Source organism: Cupressus sempervirens, chromosome 7, assembly GCF_028749045.1.
Source record: "Cupressus sempervirens isolate cs-2001-9-10 chromosome 7, ASM2874904v1, whole genome shotgun sequence".
Classification (NCBI taxonomy): domain Eukaryota; kingdom Viridiplantae; phylum Streptophyta; class Pinopsida; order Cupressales; family Cupressaceae; genus Cupressus; species Cupressus sempervirens.
Window position 1 is genome coordinate 341,266,939 of NC_143124.1, and position 22,305 is coordinate 341,289,243.

The 22,305-nt window shown below is 34.1% G+C and overlaps 1 pseudogene across 1 annotated transcript; it reads left to right on the top strand.

Annotated features, from left to right (window-relative positions):
• Positions 1–15,661: 15,661 nt before the first annotated feature.
• On the top strand, positions 15,662–22,196 carry LOC149546823 (nudix hydrolase 8-like; annotated as a pseudogene). Its single transcript, XR_016354257.1, has 8 exons — positions 15,662–15,910; positions 16,030–16,093; positions 16,189–16,328; positions 16,725–16,802; positions 16,923–16,973; positions 17,060–17,094; positions 17,187–17,295; positions 22,062–22,196. The product of XR_016354257.1 is annotated as a nudix hydrolase 8-like (transcript).
• The last annotated feature ends 109 nt before the right edge of the window (positions 22,197–22,305 follow it).

The following is a 22,305-nucleotide window of genomic DNA, read 5'->3' on the forward strand; positions in this document are numbered from 1 at the left end:
ATCCAGTGGACCAGAAGTGATAAGAAAGTCACTAAGAGTGATTGAGTTAGAATCAGATGAAGATGAAGAAGAAATAGAGGATAGACTCATAGAGGAAATTGTTATAGAGACACAAAAAGTGTCCAGAAAGAAGCCATGGAAACCCAAAATAGAGAATATCAATATTTAGATAATTGAAAATGATAATTTTGTGCAATTAAATAAGCATTATAGCTTGTAGACTAACATGGATATATTACAATTAGAAAATGCAGTAGTTAGAAACATGATTTGAGAAATAAAACATTTGAGGACATTCAAAATTGCATCCCACAAGATCTGTAGGTTAGACTTATAAATAGGAAAAGAAGAGTTATTGATGAAGATACAGGGATTAGGGAAAAGAAGGTTAGAAATCTATGTTAATTGAATGATGATGAAGATATGAGAAGAATAATGAATGGTATTGAGTCCTTGCTGAAGAATAAGAGGATAACAATTTTATTAATGGGAAGTAACTATGACGTAATAAAATAAAAGATCGATGAAACCATTGAAGAAAAAGGAAGAAGAAGAGAAGAAGGAGGAAGAAAGAAAGAAGAAAGAGGAAGAGGATAAGAAGAAACATGAAGGAGATGTGAAAAGAGTAAGTCTCCTTAGTTCTTCTAGGACACCAATCTCATTAGAAGAATTGATAGGGATAGATGATAATGATTAGACTAAAATGATATTATCTCTCAACAAAATTATAGAGAAGAATTGAAAACTAGTGTTTAGGCCACTTTGATGGAAGCTATATTAAGACTTGAGAAAAATTTTCCTACAAATTTGACATAATTTGATCTTCAGGAAAAAGTAAATGCAATAATAAAAACATTTGATACAAAATTCAAAAGGCTATCAAACATTCTAGTAGTTCAAGTTCAAGTCTTTTGTCCAAACATCAGATATGATTTAGGAAATCTTGATGTGTGTATCAAAGAATGCAGAAGATCTAAACAAGAAAGAAAAGTAGTGTATCCTAAGTGTGCACTGACATCAGGGTTCACAAAAGACAAAGGTGATGAGCTCAAGAAGAAAAATGAAGAACTTGAAGAACTGGTAAGTCAACTATAGCTACTAAACAAGCCAATTGAGGATGTTGAGACATAGATTGAGAAAAATTATGGAGAGATAAGAATAATAGAGATGGATAACTAAAAGATTGCAAAGAGATTTTCACTTTTTTGAGAAAATCTATATCTAAAAATTGGAACATCGGAACAACATATAGAAGAATATCTTAAAGCTAAGACATCATTTGAAAAGTTTGTCTATTTAGACTTAAACATAGTAGAAATTGCATCTTATGGACTTTGCACCCTTCTAAGAATATCCAAAGGCGTCAATGATTCATGGAAGAAGATCTCTATAAGTACAAAGAACATCTTTGACAAATCTATGACATCACTATCAACCTAATAAAAAGGTATTGTTCAAAATTTTGACTTGTAAATAAAGTTTTGACAATTTTTTCATTGATATCAAAGGGGAGACAAAAGTATAAAAACTTGTATAGATGTGCAATAAATGTTTGTAACTCCGGGTGGGGTGAAATATTTAGATGCTAGAATTTATAAGGAATTTGGTTGATATAATGATCCACCAATTTTGAAGTTTTGAAATTTTTGTCGAGGCCAATTTTATAAACAATTTTTAAGTGATAAGTTTCTTTTTGAACTTAGCCAATTTTATTCATGTTGCCATCAATGAAAAAGGTGGAGATTGTTGCAAATTTGGTTGAGGTTATCATCTAATATTTTCCTTTATGACAAAATGATTTCAATATGAATAGAGCAGATCATGAAAAGAAAGTCAAGGTAGTTATACTTGGTAAACTGCCTAAGTGTTCGATAATTATCTAGCAGAGAAGGAACCATTTTTCTATGTAAAGATGATAGAGTAATATTTAGTAGGTGTATAGTTCAAGAAATATAGTACAAAGTATTATGATGATGTGGTTAAGTGCATGTACAATACAACAATAGTTATGATCAATTTACCAAATAGGTAGTGTGCAGGAACGAAAAGAGCATGATAGAGAAATAACGATTACAAGCTAAAGATTTAATATATTCATGAGATAATTATTTAACCAATTAGGGATGACATCCTAGATGTGTTTGAAGTAATTGATAGCAGCCAAAATGATGGGGATCTAACCCTGAAGTACAAAAAGGCCGATAAATTAGTCAAAGGTAACCTCCTAGTCAACTAACCAATACCAACTTTAAACTTCAAAAAATAATATGTCCATAGTTAGCTTAATAGTAGTATCAATATTTAAATTAATACACATAATAGACTATACAATAAAACAATGAACCTTATAAAAATCTTTTCTATAAGTCCCCTTAATTGACATAAACATAAAAGCCTTGTGGGGTACCATGTTCATAGGTGTAATCATAATAATAGAAAAAACAAACAAAAGACACTGAGGTAGCTACCCTCTTCCAACCCATGGTTGCCATCCTTCTCAAACACATCCTTGTCCACATCCTCCCCCTCTACTTAAATCTATTTTTCTAGAATACAACAAATATCTTCGTGTGAATATATTAACAAGGTATGTTCGCACAAACACACCTTATTTAAACTCAATATGTTCATGTGAACATATATTTATTTTATGTTCATGCAAACACAGTTAGCACATTCGAGAAAACATATGTAAAATTCTATATGCAATTTTTTCATCATTTCACAATTTCCTTCATCCCCCAAAATTGGTACCTAGTATTGTGGGTTCACCCATGGTCTTTAACCAATCATCAACTAGGAACCCATAGATGGATCAAGTATCTCAATGATTTTGGACAAGTACTTCTCCTCTTTCTTTGCCTTCAAAAAATAGAGGGCGTTGGCTGCAAATTGCATGACCTTGATGGGGAACTCCACCCAAGTTTTGAACCTCTAGCATATAGTAGTTTGGTTGTGAGTCAGGTCCCTCATGGATTTCTCTAGCCTTCCTAGTCTCACCTTGCTATGGCTATGCTTGCCTTTCTTCCCAACACCTTTGGGGGTTGCATTCCATGGGGAAGTGATATATTTTCCTCTCCTTCCCACTTCTAGCTAGGATAACCTTGAGGGTTTCAAAGGCATGTGATGGTTTGTCTTGATGCATTCTCCTCTTTTTAGTAGGTTTGGCATCACTTTTGGAGGAGTTGGATCTAGAATCCTGCATAAGGGGGACTTAATTTTTTTCCATTTGGTGACATTTTCCAGTCCTCCTAACACTTTTCTTACCCTTCCTAGTGTTTGAATACGACTCTACTAGTAACCTTAGGGTTAATTTTGACATTTGGGGTAGGGGTTTTCTTTAAATTCCTATGGGTAGGGATAGGGCCAGGATCAAGGGAGGATTGGTGGGTGATAGAGGCAAGACAGTGAACCAAAAGTTGTGGATTTAGGGCAATATGCAAATATAAATTTTATTCATCAGCCCCTAGTGGATGAGGTAGAAATTTTCCCCCTCCTCATGTTTCCTCCTAGCCTTAAAAATATAATCCTCTAGTGAATGCAATAATAGAAATGAGAAGCAAATGTACTTTAGATTCCTGAAATGATTTAGGATGAGGAAATGGTACTAATATAGTACCTAAAAATGATCCTTGAAGGTGATGTATTACATGATAGCATAGCAGATGACATCCCATGGCTTAGGAAGGGCTTCCCATGAAAGCCCTCCATGCATTCTTATTAGTTCCTCCTTGACTTTGAAGATTTTTCATAGGCTAGCTCCCTCATTAATCTTGGTCTGCCTCTACTAGTTCTTTCCTTCCATAGAAAATTCACCAGCCCTCGCAATGATTTCCTCTAAAATATAAAAACTCATTCCATTGATAGTCACCTTCCCATCCTTCCAAGTCTAGAAGAAATACAATGATATAATCTTAACATGCTTCACCATTCCCTCCATATATTATGATAGGTTTTCTTCCTACAAGTAAACCATCGTTGCCTCACTACTACAAATTCTATCTTCCACACCCACTAGTTTAATGTGATTTCTATTACCCATGAATGTTATCCTAGATGTTAACACTAAGTTACCATTAAATTAGTTTTGTATTTTACCAATTGTGTGAAAGCTTGAAGACAACCTGGGAAAGTTTCATAAATTTAAAGACCTATAAATCAAAGATTGCATTATGTGATGTAGTCTATTAGTGATATATGGTATGTGAAGTATTTTGCAAACTATATGATGTGTATTCCAAGTTAAGACAAGAAATATGCAAAGAGAAGTGAAAGAAATGATTAGATATTGAAGATACCAGTAGTAAGAGGTTTTTGTATATCTCTTGTGCATAAAAGAATTGTATTATATAATTGCATGTTTGGACAGTGGGCTCATCTTGCAAAATTGTAATTGTGATAAAAATTGCTAAGAGGGTTGAGGCTTTTAATATGGCCTAGTCCTCTAAAAAGGACTGAGAGACTATATGTACTTTATAGAATCCTAACAAGGTCAACATCCTTCACAAGATACTTTTGTTTAGTGGATTATTTCGTGGGCACCAACCCCATTGGGGTTTTACCATGGCTAGGTTTTACCTATTTAACAAAATATGGTGTTATGAGTTCTCCCTTAGTATCACACGCACGCACGCACACATGCACACACGCACGCACGCACGCGCACGCGCGCGCACACACACACACACACACACACACACACACACACACACACACACACACACACACACACATTATAAAACTTGAGAATAGTTCAATATCTCTTTGTAGAATCCAATTTCTTCTAAAATATAAGATGATTAGTGGCAAGCTTCTAAAATCTACGACATTAATTAAGGGAGACAAACTAGTAGTCATGTAGGGTCTAATTGTTGTTCACCAACTAGTGAACTTATTTTCCAATGTTACCATATATTTTTATTATAGAATTAAAGAATTCACAACTAAATCAAAAGAAATCTAGATGTTGATGAGAAGAAGACTAATGACTAAACTGCTGCAATAGGAAAGAAAAAATTCTAGGGGGGGTGAATCAGTAGATTAAACTTGTACCCATCGAACTTTCACCACACATCCATCTCATGCATTCATTGATAAACTAAAATAATATGTAAAGCATATACATCTAAATTATGTAAATATGTAAGGATTCACACATAACAGCAGATATGATTACCTAGAAACCCTCCAAGTGAGAAGGTAAAATTGGGGTGGGGATGATATCCACAAATCTTGACAACTGCAGCAATAAAGTGTATCCAATGAAGGTTACAATGTTTTGATCATGAGTCATGATCTACCCTATGAAAGGTCTACCTTGTTAAAGGCTTACAAATACTCTTAGGTCTCACCTTGTTAGAGGATTTCAACACCCTATTAGAAGTGTGCCTTGTTAGAGGACTTCAACTTACAACTAAGCAAGCACCCTATTAAACGATTTCATATAGTCTAGTAGGACTACTCTATTAAGAGATTTGATTAAAATCACTTGTTATAATGTCTTAGCATAGATCCTATGGTTGGCACTTGCTTGCTTGATAATAGATCACCTCTAAACAATGTCTTCTTAATCCTTCTCGATTAGGTGTCTTAATGTCGTATCCTTTTCTCTACCCTCTATTCTAATCTAACTGATTTTGCAATTCACTCTCTCTTCATAACTTCTAAGTCACCATGAATGCTCTATTTTCTCATGCAAAATTCTTTCTTCACTCCTTCAATTACTTACACACTCAATCATTGATGAAGAGTTTAGGGTTTCATCCTCCTTAAGAAGACTTTGGTGGCTTAGGGTTAGGTATCAATCTATGGCTAAAATTCATCCATTTTTCTGCTTAATCCTTCTCATTTTTTGATTAGCTCCATCTAATTGCATAGGGAATCCAACTAGAGATTCATTCTTATCTCCAAAATATCAAAATACAACCTTAAGTCTACTAAAAAATGGTTTACATAGTTGTTTGTGCCATTACAAAAAAGAAAGTCTAAATTATCTTACTCGTCATTTGATGTCTCCGATGCTCAACATGTACTAATTTTTCTAATATGACTTGGCACCTTCTTTGCTCGGCATCCACTATTTACTCAACTCTTGAATCACTCGACATGGTCTATATGCTTGGCACTTGAGTGACTTGTCACTCATTACAACTTGGCATGGTCTAATATTTGCATATTCTAATTGACATGTATTACTAATTCGACATGAACTAAGTAAATGGCTTAAGTGTGTTGATACTCACTCATCAAAGCCAATCTGAGATCAACAATCTCCCCCTTTGACATGAGTGTCAAAAGAACTTGAGTATACATTATCATCCTTAATCTCTTGAGCATAACATATCCATCTCTCAGCTTATATACAAAACCTCAAAATTTCAAGATTTTGCAATAACTTAGATACTTCAAAATTTGATAACTCCCCCTTGAGTTGATAAGTCTGTTTTGTAACCAAATTTTTTTGCTCTTTCTATGTAAATTTTTTATTTCATGCTTTCCCTTATCTAATATCTCCCCCATTTATATATCTCCCTTTGTTCTTATTCTTCCTTTTTTTATTCTCCCTTCAGCTATTCTCTCTCTTTCTCATTCTCCCACTTTTTGAGACTTATGTCAAATGGGCTATACACTTAGTTTGTGTTTGTCTAGAAAGGATTTATGGAAATTGATTATTACCTTAAGGGTTACATCCTAGTTATCACATGCAACATCCAATGACTTGATTTGGATTGCAAGCTCAACAACAAGGTGAACTAGACCATCTAAAGTAGAAAGATTGGGGTCTTTCTTTAATAGAGTTTTAGCATAGTCTAGCTCCTTGTGCAATATTTCCATGTGGGGTGAGGGTTACTTGTGCAATATCTCTTATGTTAGCCTCATCTTCTGTCAATATAGTTGTTTGACTCTATGTTTGAACTAAAACCCTAAAATGCTTCTCACTTTGAGCTGGATTTGTTGGTAGTCTTGCACCTAATACATAAGTTTGACTCTCCAGACTCAAAATGTGACTTCTAGCCTCTTGGGTGTAGATTTTTGGATTGCATAATTTTGTATACAATGTGAATAAAATTCTCAAGTACCTTCTTCATATCCTCAACCTAAGTTTCCAATGCAACTTGTGCAAGTGCTATGTCACCAGATATTTTCTCATTCACTTTATTTTGGAATTTCTTTTTTGACCATTTTAATAGTTTGGCATTTGTACCAAGGTCTTCATTACTGACCCTGTCTAGTATATTTGTTAGTGTTTTTAAATTAGTGGCTTGGTCTCTTTAGGAGTTGGCAGACTAAATGCATCTAGAAAGATGTCCTTAATGTCTTCAAATGTCTGCTTCTGCCTATGTTTTGTCCTAAGCATTTCTTGATGCTTTTTCCTTTCTAAGGCCTATTGTAATATGCCTATTTGTTCTAATATCATAGTATCATAATCAAATTTTGGTATAATAATTTCTTCATAAAGAGTTATATCTCCATAATGAATTACCTTTTCAACCTTTAATGAACTTGGGCTCAACACTGAGATCTATAATGGTGTTAGATGCTAGTAAGGCTACCAGAACTTGAATGGCAACTTGTTCTTTGACCTTTGGTGTTAGTTCTATCTCTTCACACTTGCCCTGTTCTACCTCTATGACTTGGCTTGCGCCTTGTCCTTGTATTGTAGGTGCAAATAAGTCTACTTGACCTATTTCCTACATTCTTGCAGTAGTGTCTTGCTCTTCTATTGTCTTCATCTCAATAGTATCAACCTTGACAATTGTATCAACCTTAGTAGATGTAACATCTAAAATTTGGACCAAAGGTTGTACATTAGTAACTCAAGGGATGATAGAAGGTGGTTCTTGTGGATTCACCTTTTCCCTTGTAACATCAGTTACTGACTTTTGTAGTTCATCTACACTAACCAAAATAGGATTGCCACTAAGTTTGGCCTGAAATGTAGACTAATCCAATATCTTCTTCGAATTTTCTTCACTAAGAGGATTAACATTTGATACTGATAAATCATAAAAATCCTTAACAGTTATAGTTTCAGTTGTCTTAATTTTTTAATGAGGAGGAATAACACTTGGCAATTATGTGTCATGTAAACTTTGTTCTTCTTGCTACTCAGGCTTAGTTATTGCCTTGTCATATTCTTTCATTTCTATTTCTCCTCCAATAGTATTATCTTTGTCATCATCTTTTTTATCATCATCTTTAACCTCAAAAGGTTTAGTTTCTCCTTTCTTTATTGTGGTTAACCCATAAATGAGTTTCCATATCTATGTTTACTTCTTGACAAAATCCTCAATATTATTTTGTAGAATGCTAAAGGATCTGTATTTAGGTGTGAACCTAAATGCATATTTCTTTATAGTCTTCAAATTTTTTGCCTTAGCCAATTTGGGTATCACTTGGGCTAGGGTGGTCTCCCTTATTTTTCTTTCCAAATTTAGAAAATAATGTCATTTTTGCTCAACTATGTCATATACTTTCTTAGGTATAGAGTTGGAAAATTCTAGTTGTGTTCTCTTGAATTTTGACATCATGGCATATAGGGCCTCTTCCACTTGGTTTTTCTCCTCTTTACCCAATTTGTCAAAATCAACATGACTAAATCTTGATACATCTGCATTGTTCTTGACATTTTCACATAAGTTTTCAAGATGTAAGAGAGGATTGTGACTCACAACCTTAAATTGGTTGTTGTTATCTAACTCTATTTTCTCTTCATCAGAATCTAGTTGTACAACATACTTTCTTCTTGGTCTCTTTTTCTCTTGACCTCCTTATTCTATTTGCTTTGTCTTTTCCTTAGCTTTTTGTGTTGTAGCACATGCGCTGGCTATAGTTATAGGTGTAGTGGGCTTTGGCTGACTTGATTTGGTAATTTTCTTAGTCCTTTCCACAAGATGTGCCTTGGTCTTCCTCTTCTTTTGCTTGGTATGAGTAGGTGCTTCCTCGACTTCTTCTCACTCGACACCTTTAGTCTCCTCCTCTTCTTTATCTTCTCCCATGTCCCATGTCAGTGCTAGAGGATCTTCTGCTTGAGTTCTTTCTTCCTCTTCATCTTCATCATCATCATCATCATCCTCTTGTTCTTGTTCTTCTTCTTCTTCTTCCTCCTTGGCACCCTCTCCAAATTTGGCTTTTAGCTTCTTTACTAGCTTATCCATCTTCTTGATAGCTGAAGTAGTTCTTATTTCCATGGTAACCTTGGACTTTGCCACTTCATAATTTCCAAATTTTTTTTTTTGTTTTATCTACTTCTTCTGCTAGTAGAGTTGTTATAGTTACAGAGGCTTCATCTACATTTATCTTGTACCCTAAGGGTCTCAACCATGCTACCTTAGGTGTGGTAGCTTGTACAAATGTATAGTCATCATCCACAAGGAAACATACATCATTATAATGTTTCTCAACTAAGGATACTAGTATTCTTAGTCTATCCTTCATTGACCTTTTGAAATATTCAAAGTAACTAGTTATTAAGGATTCAAAATTCTCTCCTAGCTACTCAATGTACTCATCAATCTATACTACAAGTGATTTTTTGGTCTTGCATCCCATAGTACAAAATGAGGGGAATGTGTTTTGTACATAAACGAATATACAAATTAAAATTGAACCAAATTTGTATTGTGCACTCTTAGTTTTCCTGATTGCTCCAAAGTTCTCCATTAGTTGTTGCAATTGTAGTTTTGCTAGATCATATGTATGATCTTTCTTAACAATCTTGCATCCAACATCCATAGCTATATAGGGTACACTATTCAATCTATTGGATTGATAGAACTGGTGTGATATTACCCTTACAACAAAGTTAATAAGAGGATTAGTGATTGTGTCTATTGTAATACCTCTTTTGTTTCTAATAGCTCCAATATTCTTTTCAATCGTTTCCTTGGAATCACTTCTTAGTGTCCTAGGATGATCTAGGGTTGAGTAACTAGTAACCCTATGAATAGGTCCACTCTCCAACCATAAGGAACCATCGTGGATTTGGCTAAGCACTATTTTGATCGGTTCTGTCTTAAACACATTTGAAAAATCTAGGGCTCATGTTAATCCCTTTCTCTCAACAATTTTGAATTCTTCTTTGAAAACACCATTTTCACATAACTTGTTGTATGGGCCCTTGATTTCCATGTCACCAATGCTTCCTATCTTGCAGTTGTAGTATTTTCTTACGTATTGTACCATTATTACATTTGGCAAAATCATTGACAATGCACTAGAAGGGTCTTGCTTATATGCAATGTTACAAATGGCTTTGAAAACTAGCTACTTAACTTCATTACTCACTAACTAAACATTTAAAACTTCCTTTTGTTCAACATTTTTCAAACTCAATACCATAATTCAAAACTAGGGTTTATGAAAATTAAAATTGCATAGTCAACTCTTGATAAATACCTTGTAAAATCTGATGAACTAGCATGAGCTCACTACTAAAATCTCTTGCAACTACTTTGAACAGATTTCCAGATCACCTTCTTCTCTACTCACTCTTTCTCAAATTTTAAATGCTGAAAAATGAGTTAAAATTGATTAAATACCCTTTGGAAACCTTGCATTTAATGTTGAGTGTTTACACAACTGTAAGCTGGACATCAACCAATTTTAGGTTCACTCAGCATCCGTTGACATTTCCATCACTTGGAAACTATTACAAGCTCGACATCAACTACCTAGTATGATAGCTTGGCATCTTCTTACATTCCACTCGACACATATAGGAAACTTTTCATGCTCGAAAAAAAACTTAAAGATTTGTCTTGAATTTCTAACATATTGCATCTTTATTCATGCTAATGTAGTCTTTTTAGTACTATCTCCTTTTAGAACTGATGTATGATATAGCCTTTAAATATAAGTCCTTCATACCTCTTGATTGCCTAGTTCAATGAGGTGTGATCACTTGACCCATTGGGTGAAGTTATCCCTTCTCAATTTCATTTACTACAAATATCTTTCTTTTTCCATGTCTTTTTCATCTCATTGCTAATGTGTTCAACATCTGCATTGCCTTTGCCTTTATTAAATTCACAACTTTGTGCCTTTGACCTAGTTGGACAATACCTACTAATGTGACCAGTTTTTGAATAGCTGAAACATTAAGTTTGACTCAACCACCTTTGGTAGTTACCTCTAAATTGTTTCCTCATACAATTCTCAGAAACATGTCTATATTCTAGACAATAATGATAATTATATCTTGTATTATAATCCCAGTTATAAGAATTTGCATTATTCCTTACCTTTGTTTTCTTGTTTGATGACCAAATGGATTTAGATCTACTTTCAAAAGCTATATGTCCATACTTCTAACAATTGTAGCAATACCCCTTAAATCTTTGTATATGCATGGTCCTAGTTCTACAATCATGTGCCTAATGACCTTGCTTGTTGCACTTATGACAATGAATCATGTTCGTAGGCTTAACATTTTGATTTTTGGTCTTGCTCCTACACACATTAGCAGTATGTCCTTTCTTAACCACTATTATGACAAGTAGGTTTGGATTTCTAAACTTTTTTGTTCCTTTCTTTTGCATTTTTGGATGATTCTCCTTCTTTAGTGCCTGTGTAACCTAGTCTTGATGTATCATTCTTGAATCTAGGGGATCTCAATAATTGTTCCAAGTATTTGATGGATTCATTTAGTTTGTTGAACTTTTAGCAAATTCCTTTTCTTTCTCGAGGTCACTCTATAATTTCTCATTCTAAAACTTCAATGTAGTTATCTCAATGTCCTTGACATTCAATTCACAGTTTGCATTCATCATTTGACCTAGAGTATACAATTGCATGTTGGAAATATTGGTTAGCTTTGTTGACTTCTCTTCCAGTCTATTGCAAGAATTCTTTTGTCTTCTTCAACCATGCCTTTGTGTTCCATAGTTTTCTTCTTTTGTTCAGCTACCTCACATAGTAGTATAGCTTGTGATTCTTGCTCTAACTTGAAATTTTTGATTTCCTTAGCTTGGACTCTATTCTTTTCGATTAGATCTGAAATTGCTACATCAAATTCATTGGAGTCTCTATTTGCAAATAGCTTAGTAGAGTCTATCTCTTTGTATTGTGTTTCATTCTCCACAATAGCAATTTCTTTCCTTCTCTTCAAGAAATTATGTAGGTCTTCTCTTGCTTGATTCAGTTGATGTAGTATGAGATGTATTTCAATCTTCTGGTTCTCAATAATCTTTCCCAACTTGTAGACTTCTATTTCAAGATCTTTCCTCAAAGTTGCAAAGCTTCTCTTTTAGAGAAAAAGGCTCTAAAACCAATTGTTGGAATTACAATATGAAAGGTAAACTTCGAGGGGTAGGGGGGAGTGTAAATAAGTAGTTTAAACTTGAACAAATAAAACTTTTACCACACATCCATCTCATGCATTCAATGAGTAAACTAAAATAACATGTAAAGCATATACATCTAAATCATGGAAACATGTAAGCATTCACACATAACACCAAATATGATTACCCACAAACCCTCCAAGTAAGAAGGTAAAACTGGGGTCAGGATGACGCCCATAAATCTTCACTATTGCATTAATAAAGTGTATCCAATGAAGGTTACAATATTTTGATCATGAGTCATGATCTACCGTATAAAAAGTTTTCCCTATTAAAGGGTTACAAAGACTATTAGGTCTCAACTTATTAGAGGATTTCAACACGCTATTAGAAGTGTGCCTTGTTAGAGGACTTCAACTTATAACTAAGTAAGCCAAAAGATTTCATACATTCTATTAGGAATACTCTATTAAGAGATTTGACTAAAGTCACCTATTAGAATATCTCAACATAGATTTTGTGGTTGGCACTTTCTTGCCTAATAATAGACCACCTCTAAAAAATGTCTTCTTGATCCTTCTCAATCAAATGTCTCAATGTTGTATCCTTTTCTCTATCCTATGTTCTGCTCTAACTGATTCTACAATTCACTCTCTCTACATAACTTTTAACTTACCATGAATGCTCTGTTTGCACATGTAAACTTCTTTCTTCACTCCTTCAATTCCTTACATGCTCAATCATTCATGAAGAGTTTAGAGTTTCATCCTCCTTAAGAAGACTTTGTTGGCTTAGTCTTAGGTATGAATTTACAACTGAGATTCATCCATTTTGCCACTTAATCCTTCCCATTTTCTTATTGGCTACATGTAATTGTATAGGGAATCCAACTAGAGATTCATCCTTATCTCCAAAATATCAAAATACAATCTTAAGTTAGGTCAAAAATAGTTTATATAGTTGTTTGTGCCATTACAAAGAAATATGTTAAAACCGTCTTACTTGCAATCTAAAGTCTCTGATGCTTGGCATGCACAGATCTTTTTACTATGACTCGACACCTACTTTTCTCAGCATCCATTGTTTACTTGACTCTTAATCACTTGGCATGGTCTATCTGCTCAGCACTTCAGTGACTCGACACTCACTAAAACTCAACATGGTCTAATATTTACATGTTGTGTTCGGCATGTAGTACTAGTTTGCCATGAACTAAGTAAATGGCTTAAGTGTGTTGACACTCATTTCTCAAAACTAATCTATGATCAACATAAACACATGAGAAATTATAAATGTTATAGTAAAAACACATAAATAAGTCCATTAAAAGTAAAATAGACAACTTTTTGTCTCAAATATAATATCATAGCTATCTATTATGTGTGTGTCACTTCAAAATTAATATGTTCACTTAATAAAATAGAATGGTCACTTAACACAAATTGTTATCTTAAGTGCACACATACTATTGTTATATGTATGAAGGAGAAATGTATATCCACTAAGTATATGATATTAATAGTTTGTCTTATCACATATATAAAAGGTGAACACAATAAATGTCTTGTATTTTCCTATGATATGTTTTTTCTGTTCAAGCAATTGTCCTTTTGTGTTGGATATAAAAAAAATAGATATAATAAATATTTCTAATAACTAATAACTATTTTATAGATTTAAGTTGCATATATCTTATATTCTATATAGTTATACAACATTCTATTAAATACAAATGAGATTTTTAAATTCAACTACTACAGGTTTTTAGGTTAAGTTTTGGTTGAATCATGGAATTTTTTTTTTGACACATTTCACTAAATGTTGATAGACTATCAGTTCCCCCCTACTATAACTATACTAATAGCCAGGGCCCCAAGTTCAAGCTAACAACAACTGGGTAAACATTAGTTGTGACCTCTACTAATGGATATGTTGGTCATGGATCAATTCATGCTACCGGTGCGTTTGGTTATGCTTCTGGTTCAACTGCTTCACTTACTATATCTACTCACTATGGCTTTGCATCTGCTGCTTTGCTATTTTAATGAGTTGTCCAATTAGTCATTAAGTGTCCATTTTACATTTCCAAAAAGCAATTGAACGTCTTAAAATGTTCCATGTTACAACTACATATGGACGAAATTAGCCCTCATGACTACTGGTCCCTTTCCCCTATTAAGCTCTTTATTTATTTTTTTGAAAAAGTAAGAACCCAGAAAAATGACAACTACTAGTCCCTCTCCCCTATTAAGCTCTTTATTTTATTTTATTTATTTTAAATGTAAGAACCCAGAAAAATGACGAAAACTACTTAGAAATTTAAACGTTTACGTAAAGTACAGCTCACCGATCTGTAGTTAATCGATAAAAACAATTCGGTGTCAGATATTCGGTGGCTTAAATTTAAAATCTGCGAGAGCAACCAAAATTTTGCTACTTAGGAAGATACACAGAATTTGACCGTTGAATATCCAATTCAAAGGTTGTCACAAATATTTAGCTCATAAGTTTGAAATTTTCAAATGCTTACGTCTATTAAATATGAAAACTTTGCAGAGCAGCGGGAAAGCTGGCTAACAATTTCTATATCAGTTCTGCATAGTTGATAAGCTTCCCCCATAAACGGGTAAACGCTTTACGTATTCTAGGAAATTATCACTTCTGACCAACGATGAAGCTATTGTGTCGTTAATAGCAAGTATCGATAAAAAAGGAAAAGAAAGGTAGTTTTATAGTCTTCGACACGATGCCATAGTTTTTGGGTTTACATATGGTGACAGTGATATGGGACTACCTCATACTCTTTTTCGAGAGGCGCTTAGCGCTACGAATGATATGTCCAACATATGTTACAAACATCACTATCATATATCTCTCCATATATGATAGGATATAATTAAATTGCCAACTAATATTTAATACCGATAGAACTAGCCACCTCAAACACACAGACACCCACATATATACGACGTAAGCATACTAGATGCTGAGAAGATTGAAATTAGCCTCCTGATACACTTCCGCGCAGTTACTGAGCTTCCCAATGTTAATATCAACACATTATAAAACTCGGTCCGGAAAAACTTGCGGACAATTCCATTTAGAGAAACTAGGAATCTTCCTAGCCGTTCAATGCTTACGTACAATTAATGTTTCCTTGAGATTTAGGCCGAGATACTTTCCTTGTCCTGACAAAATCTGAATCAACTCTTACGAAGATGGAGAGAAGGGCCATGGTAGTTGCTCGTTACAAACGACGAAGCCCTAGCGAAATATCTTACAAGAATTCAGTTGCATGATTCTTCTCATCCCGACTATTGCTATATATATAGCCACCCTCTGCTCGCGAAGAGGACAACCTAATCGCCATCTGTTTAGCTTTGTTTCTAATTTTTGGACATACTACTGCTTTCCACGACACAATGGCTTTCCCGTCTAACGAAGCATCTTCCAGCAATGATAGTGCGGTAGTCATAAATGAAATGTCTGGAGAGGAAACGCATGAAGTGTTGAATGCTCGGGAAGACAGATATGGCTGTGTGGAAGTGGACATCTAAAATATGGATAACGATGTTCTTCGATTTGCATCTTCACTCAAGGCATCGTTATCTCAATGGGCACGCCAAGTGAGGGCTTTAATCTTTACTCCATATAGGAATTCATCGCTAAACTCCATATATGAATTCATCGCTAAATATGACAGAAAATAGATAATAACTTTAATTCATCTTCATTTTCTATGAAGGGCAAGAAGGGTGTTTGGATTAAGGTAGCCAAGGAACAGGCCAAACTAGTTCCAGTTGCCATCGAGTTTAGTTTTCAAGAAAAGTCGCTACTACCATTTACTTTTTATGGGCAGAAGCATACTGGGTCGTGGGCATGTGCTATAATAAAATTTGTATGCAGGAGGGATTTTGGTATCACCATGCTGAGCATTCATACGTGATGTTAGTGCTTTGGATCTCTGCAACTCCTTGTACTATCCCTGATAATGCTTCCCACCAAGTGGGAATCGCAGCTTTTGTGTACAACGAGAAGAGAGAGGTAACTGCACAATTTTAGTATCACAAACTTGTATGCTTCGTTCGTTCTAATGTATCTTATCTTTAGAAAATACTGATTGCTTCAACAAGAGCGTTTTCTGTTTTTTTCTTTAAGAAAAACGTCTGTTGCTTTTCTATCACTCTTAAATATCACTGTTGTGTAAAATAAATCAATTATTGACTATTTAATATTTTAGTTTAGAAAAATCCTTAATGTATAATGTTTAAATCCTGTGTTATTTTCCTATAACTGTACGGAACTTAAAATCCTAATTGGAAATTTTTATCAAAGCTGATCCCTTTGTCATATAGATGCGTATAATCACCCAGTCAATTGCTGTCAACGTACTCATTCCCAAACATTACTTTGAATTGATAAATGGCAATGTCAATGGAGGTTCTTGTACTTCAGGAGAAGTGCGGACCCTACAAAGATTCAGGACTGTGGAAAATGCCCACGGGAAGGATTCACCAGGTATCAAATATAAATCTGAATGTATAAAGACCGGAGAATATAAATTTGTGACGTTTTTAGATTTTAAATGAAAGTCCAAGGCACCGACCTATGCATTTACTCCAAATTTCTTCTTCATAGGGCGAAGGCATTAAAGAAGGAGCCCTAAGAGAAGTTAGGGAAGAAACAGGGGTAAACCTCTCTTGCCTTCCCTCTGTCCTCCGAATTGTGATATCTTTCACATTATACTTTAAAGTTTTTCTTATACTTTTTTACAGATTGATACCGAATTTATACAAGTGGTCGGGTTCAGGTAGAGAATATATTCATAATAAACTTGCCTCAGTGTTTAGTTTGATAGATCAATTTTTAGCTTTCTTACTGTTGACGCTGCATGAACTGCAGGGATGGTCACAATGCCGCTTTTGGAAAATCGGATATGCTCTTTGTTTGTATGTTGAAACCAATTTCATTCGACATTGTTATACAGGATAACGAAGTTTCAGCAGCAAAGGTATGTATTTGAGCATAAGGCAGTACGTTTTTTATATGAATAATTTCAATTTCTACTTAAAGTGACCTAAAATTTTGTTTTGTTCAATGGATGGCAGTAGATGAATTTTCTGCTCAACTATGATAAAAATAAGAGATCTAATATACTAGGCAATGAAAATCAGAAATAAACACTAAACTAAGAACATATTTTATTCATAAAACTGATTGCTTACAACCTATGCAATGGCCTCTAGATAGAGAGAGCCTATGAGATGAGGGCATTAATAAAAGATGTTTCTAGAGGATAAGGAGATAAAGCTGTATGACCTATTCTAGAGGACAGCATCCATATCTGTTACCAAAGTTAAAGGAAATATGGTTGCACACCTATAGTGCGGTTATAACAGAAATTGACTGCTTCATCGTAGGTGTGATTTTTGTTTTGACTGTTTCTAACATCCTCCCTTAATTTCTACCACTAATGATAATGTGTGGGAGAAATTACAATAAATAATTTAGATAGGATAGGTCCCGGCTTTGAGCCTTGTTAGGTACCTATTTACAACATAAAAAGAGAGCGGGGAACATTATATGACTATACCCCCTTAATGTTGACCTCAATCATGCCTAGCATGCCCCGTAGTTTCAAAAATTTGGCCTCAAGCATACTTTTAGTAAATATGTCTTCTGCTTGGTCTTCACTTGGATAAAAGAGAAGATTAACAAAATTTACTTGAACAAGATCTCGAATATAGTGAACATCAATCTCAATGTGTTTTGTTTTAGCATGAAAAACAGGATTATTTACAACTTGAATAGCACTTTGATTATCACAATACAAAGGAGTAGCTAAACTTTGTGCAAAACCAAGCTCAAATAAAATATTGCGAATCCAAACTACTTCCTTTCTAGCTTCTTTTGTTGCTCTATATTCTGCTTCACATGAGGACAATGATGTAGTAGTTGTATTTTTTCTGCTCCATGTAATTGGACCTTACCCGAGTTGAAAAATATAACCACCAGTAGATTTCCTATCATCTATGTCATCTCCCCAGTCTAAATCCATGATAAAAATAAGAGATCTAATATACTAGGCAATGAAAATCAGAAATAAATACTAAACTAAGAACATATTTTATTCATAAAACTGAGTTGCATTTTTGAAACCCATGAAGCTGAAAATACCTATCAATCTTCTCATTCCATGCTCTTGGTGCTTGTTTAAGCCCATAAAGTGACTTCTTTAATCTACAAACAAGATTAGGATGTTGTTGATCTACAAAACCTGGTGGTTGATTCATATATATTTCTTCATATAAATCTCCATTTAAGAAAGCATTTTTTACATCCATTTGATGAATATGCCACCCAAGACTTGCAGCCAAAGAAAGAATAATTCTAACTATATTCATTTTAATGACAGGAGCAAAAGTTTCTTCATAATCAACACCCTCTTTTTGCTTAAATCCCTTAGCAACCAATCTAGCTTTAAAGTTTTCTATAGCACCATCTGATTTAAATTTTGTTTTATAAACCCATTTGCAACCAATGACATTCTTACCTTTGGGAAGTTGCACAAGGTCCCAAGTTTTATTATTCACCAAAGCATCATATTCTTCTTCCATAGCTTGCTCCCATTCTTTCTTCCCTCTAGCTTCCTCATATGATCTTGGGTCATTTACTTGTAATACTTTGGCCATGAGAGCACTACCATTCCTCCCTTGGATCTTTGAGCCTTGCCTATATATTTCTTCAACACTCCTTATCTTTTGGCTAGCTGAAAAGTTATCTTCTTCATCATTACTACCTGCAGAAAATGTCTGATTACAAGCATTAGTTGTGTTGTTTTCACTAGTATTTTCATCATTTGTAGAAGTGCACAACTTATCCTCATCAATGTAGTCTCCATTTCCTCCTATAATATCTAAAAAATGAGAAGCATTTGTTGTTGTAGAGTGAGGAGTGGCTGTAAGTTGTGAATGGTCATCAAACTTCACATCTCTACTAACAAAGACCTTGTTTGTTGTCAAATCATATAACCTATAAGCCTTTGATTCTTCACTACAACCCATAAAAAAACACTTATGACTCTTTGGTTCTAACTTTTCCCTTTGTGCATCAGGAATGTGTGCCCAAGCAATACACCCAAATACTTTAAAATATCCAATGTGAGGTTTCTTACCACTCCATGCTTCTTTAGGGGTGATATTTGTGAGAGCTTTGGTGGGGATTCTATTTATAATATGTAGAACACAAGAAATAGCCAAACCCCAAAATTTATTATGCAAACTTTTAAAATGCAACATACAACGAGCCATTTCTAAAAGAGTTCTATTCATTCGTTCAGCCACCCCATTTTGTTGAGGAGTATAAGGAACTGTTCTTTGCACCTTAATACCATAATTTTCACAAAATGACTCAAAAGCATAATTGCAATATTCACCCCCATTATCTGTCCTTAAACATTTAATTGTTTTGCCACTTTGATTTTCAACTAATGCCTTAAACTTTTGAAATACTTCAAACACTTCTTTTTTCCTTTCAAGAAAATAAACCCATACTCTCTTGCTATAATCATCAATAAAAGTGAGAAGGTACCTAGCACCTGAAAGTGAAGGATATCCTGGTTCACATAAATCACTATGAATAAGTTGCAATGGATGATTAGCTCTCCATGCTTTACCTGAATCAAAAGGATCTCGATGATGTTTTCCTAACACACATCCTTCACACACACCTTCACAAGCTGAAATTTTTGTTAATCCTCTAACCATATCCATTCTAACCATATCTTGTAATTTTCTATAATTTAAATGTCCAAGTCTAGCATGCCAAAGTTGTGAAATATAATCAGTCTGAGCAATAAAAGCCTGAGAGAGTGTATATTTATCATCAAGAAACCCCACAAATTTAAATAGATTCTCTTCATGATCAACTCTACCAATAGCAATTATATTGCTTGGGTCTTTTCTATCTCTAGCAATAACTTGATCAGCATTGACAACAAACTCATATCTAGCTTGAACTATTTTGTATACTGAAATAAGATTCACCCCCAATCCTTTAACCAATAAAACATTTTTCAAAGACCCATGTGTTACATTAACAGTTCATGTTCCTAAAACTGGAAGTTTCATTTTATTGCCAATAGAAATTTCTTGATCTGAATTCTTCCCTTCATAAAAATCAATAAACAAAGATCTATCCCCAATCATGTGAGATGATTCCCCCAAATCTAAAATCCATTCTTTATTAGAATCTGAAGCAAAGTATCCCCCTTTAACACTAGATTTACTTTTGGGTGTAGCAATTACCTCCTCATTTGATTTCTCTTGCCTTTTTAAAGAGATAGCTACGAAACTATGATTATCCTTCTTTCCATCCTTAAACCTTTCTTGCTTGGGCTTATATTTCTGCCTTTCATTGTCCCTCTTCTTCAAACAAAACTTCTCCATGTGATTCTCACCTCCACAATACCTGCAAATAAAAGGCTTTCTTCCAACTTGCTTTTCTGCACCATCATTTCTAGAAAATGATTAGAACCTTCATGATTTCAAAATTTATTGTTTCCTTTCCAATTCTTTTTTCTATCATTTCTAAAAATTTACTTTTGGCTGTATATGTATGATTCTTCTTAATATGCCCTTCTTTAATAAGCTGAACTTCTTCATCTAAAATAGATTTGCAAAATTGATCAAAAGTTTGTTGTGGGGTATTGGGATTTACTTGAAGAACCCTTTTCCTTGATTCCTTAAAAAATTTATATGGATGGGGAAGCTTACTTTCAACCATTGCAATCAATTGAAAATCCTTTTTTGCATATTCAACACCTATTTTTTTTAGCTAAGTATTTAAAAAAGTAACTTCATTGAAGTAATCAGACATTTTTTCAAAATAAGATGGATCTAAATTCATCAATTTTTCTTCTATACTAAATGTGCTAGCCATGTCTCCATGTTTATAATCTTTTTCTAAGGTCTCCCAAATCTCTATTGGGTTATCAATATCAACAAATCTTCTATTTAGATTGGGGCTCAAAGCTTTACCAATAATACCTCTAGCTTGCTCCAACTTACATTTCCACAACTCCTTTTCTTTATCAGTTTGTTGAGGTTCCCCAATTTCTTTATTTACTATCCTCCATAAAGCCTTCTCTCTTAGAGCATTCTTGACTACAATCTTCCAATCTGCAAAACCACTTCCATGAAAGATAGGAAAAACTTCATTTGAAGAACCCATGTTAGCAAAAAGATCAAGTTCAAACAAATCTAGCAATACTCCAGTAGCATAACAGCCCTGCAACCAAATATCACTCCAAAAAAAAAAATCAGCCCTGCAAACAAACCATTTTCAGCAAACTATTTGCCTGTAGCAAAAACCTCTAGCAATATTTCTAGCTGAATTTCTAAATAAATCTCCAGATGAACTTGGCTAAACCTTGCTCTGATACCATGATAAAAATAAGAGATCTAATATACTAGGCAATGAAAATCAGAAATAAACACTGAACTAAGAACATATTTCATTCATAAAATGGATTGCTTACAACCTATGCAATGGCCTCTATATATAGAGAGCCTATGAAATGAGGGCATTAATAAAAGATGTTTCTAAAGGATAAGGAGATAAAGCTGTATGACCTATTCTAGAGGAAAACATCCATATCTATTGCCAAAGTTAAAGGAAATATGGTTGCACACCTATAGTGCGGTTATAACAGAAATTGACTGCTTCATCATAGGTGTGATTTTTTTTTTGACTGTTTGTAACAAACTAAAAGTATAGCAAAGAAAAATTCTCAAGGACATGGTAGCGGTTTGTGTTGCAAACATGGACAGGCGATGTGAAGGATTTTCAGCAACTGAAATGTTGTCGCACAAACCCTCTGCCTTTTACCGCAGTCCCATTCAAACTGAATAGTTTCTAGTATTTCTTGATACATAATCACAAATAAAATGGACATGTGGTCCTCAATTCATTTACTTCAATTGTAGGGATATTTTGTTTCCAGTTAATAAAAAAAAAAAAG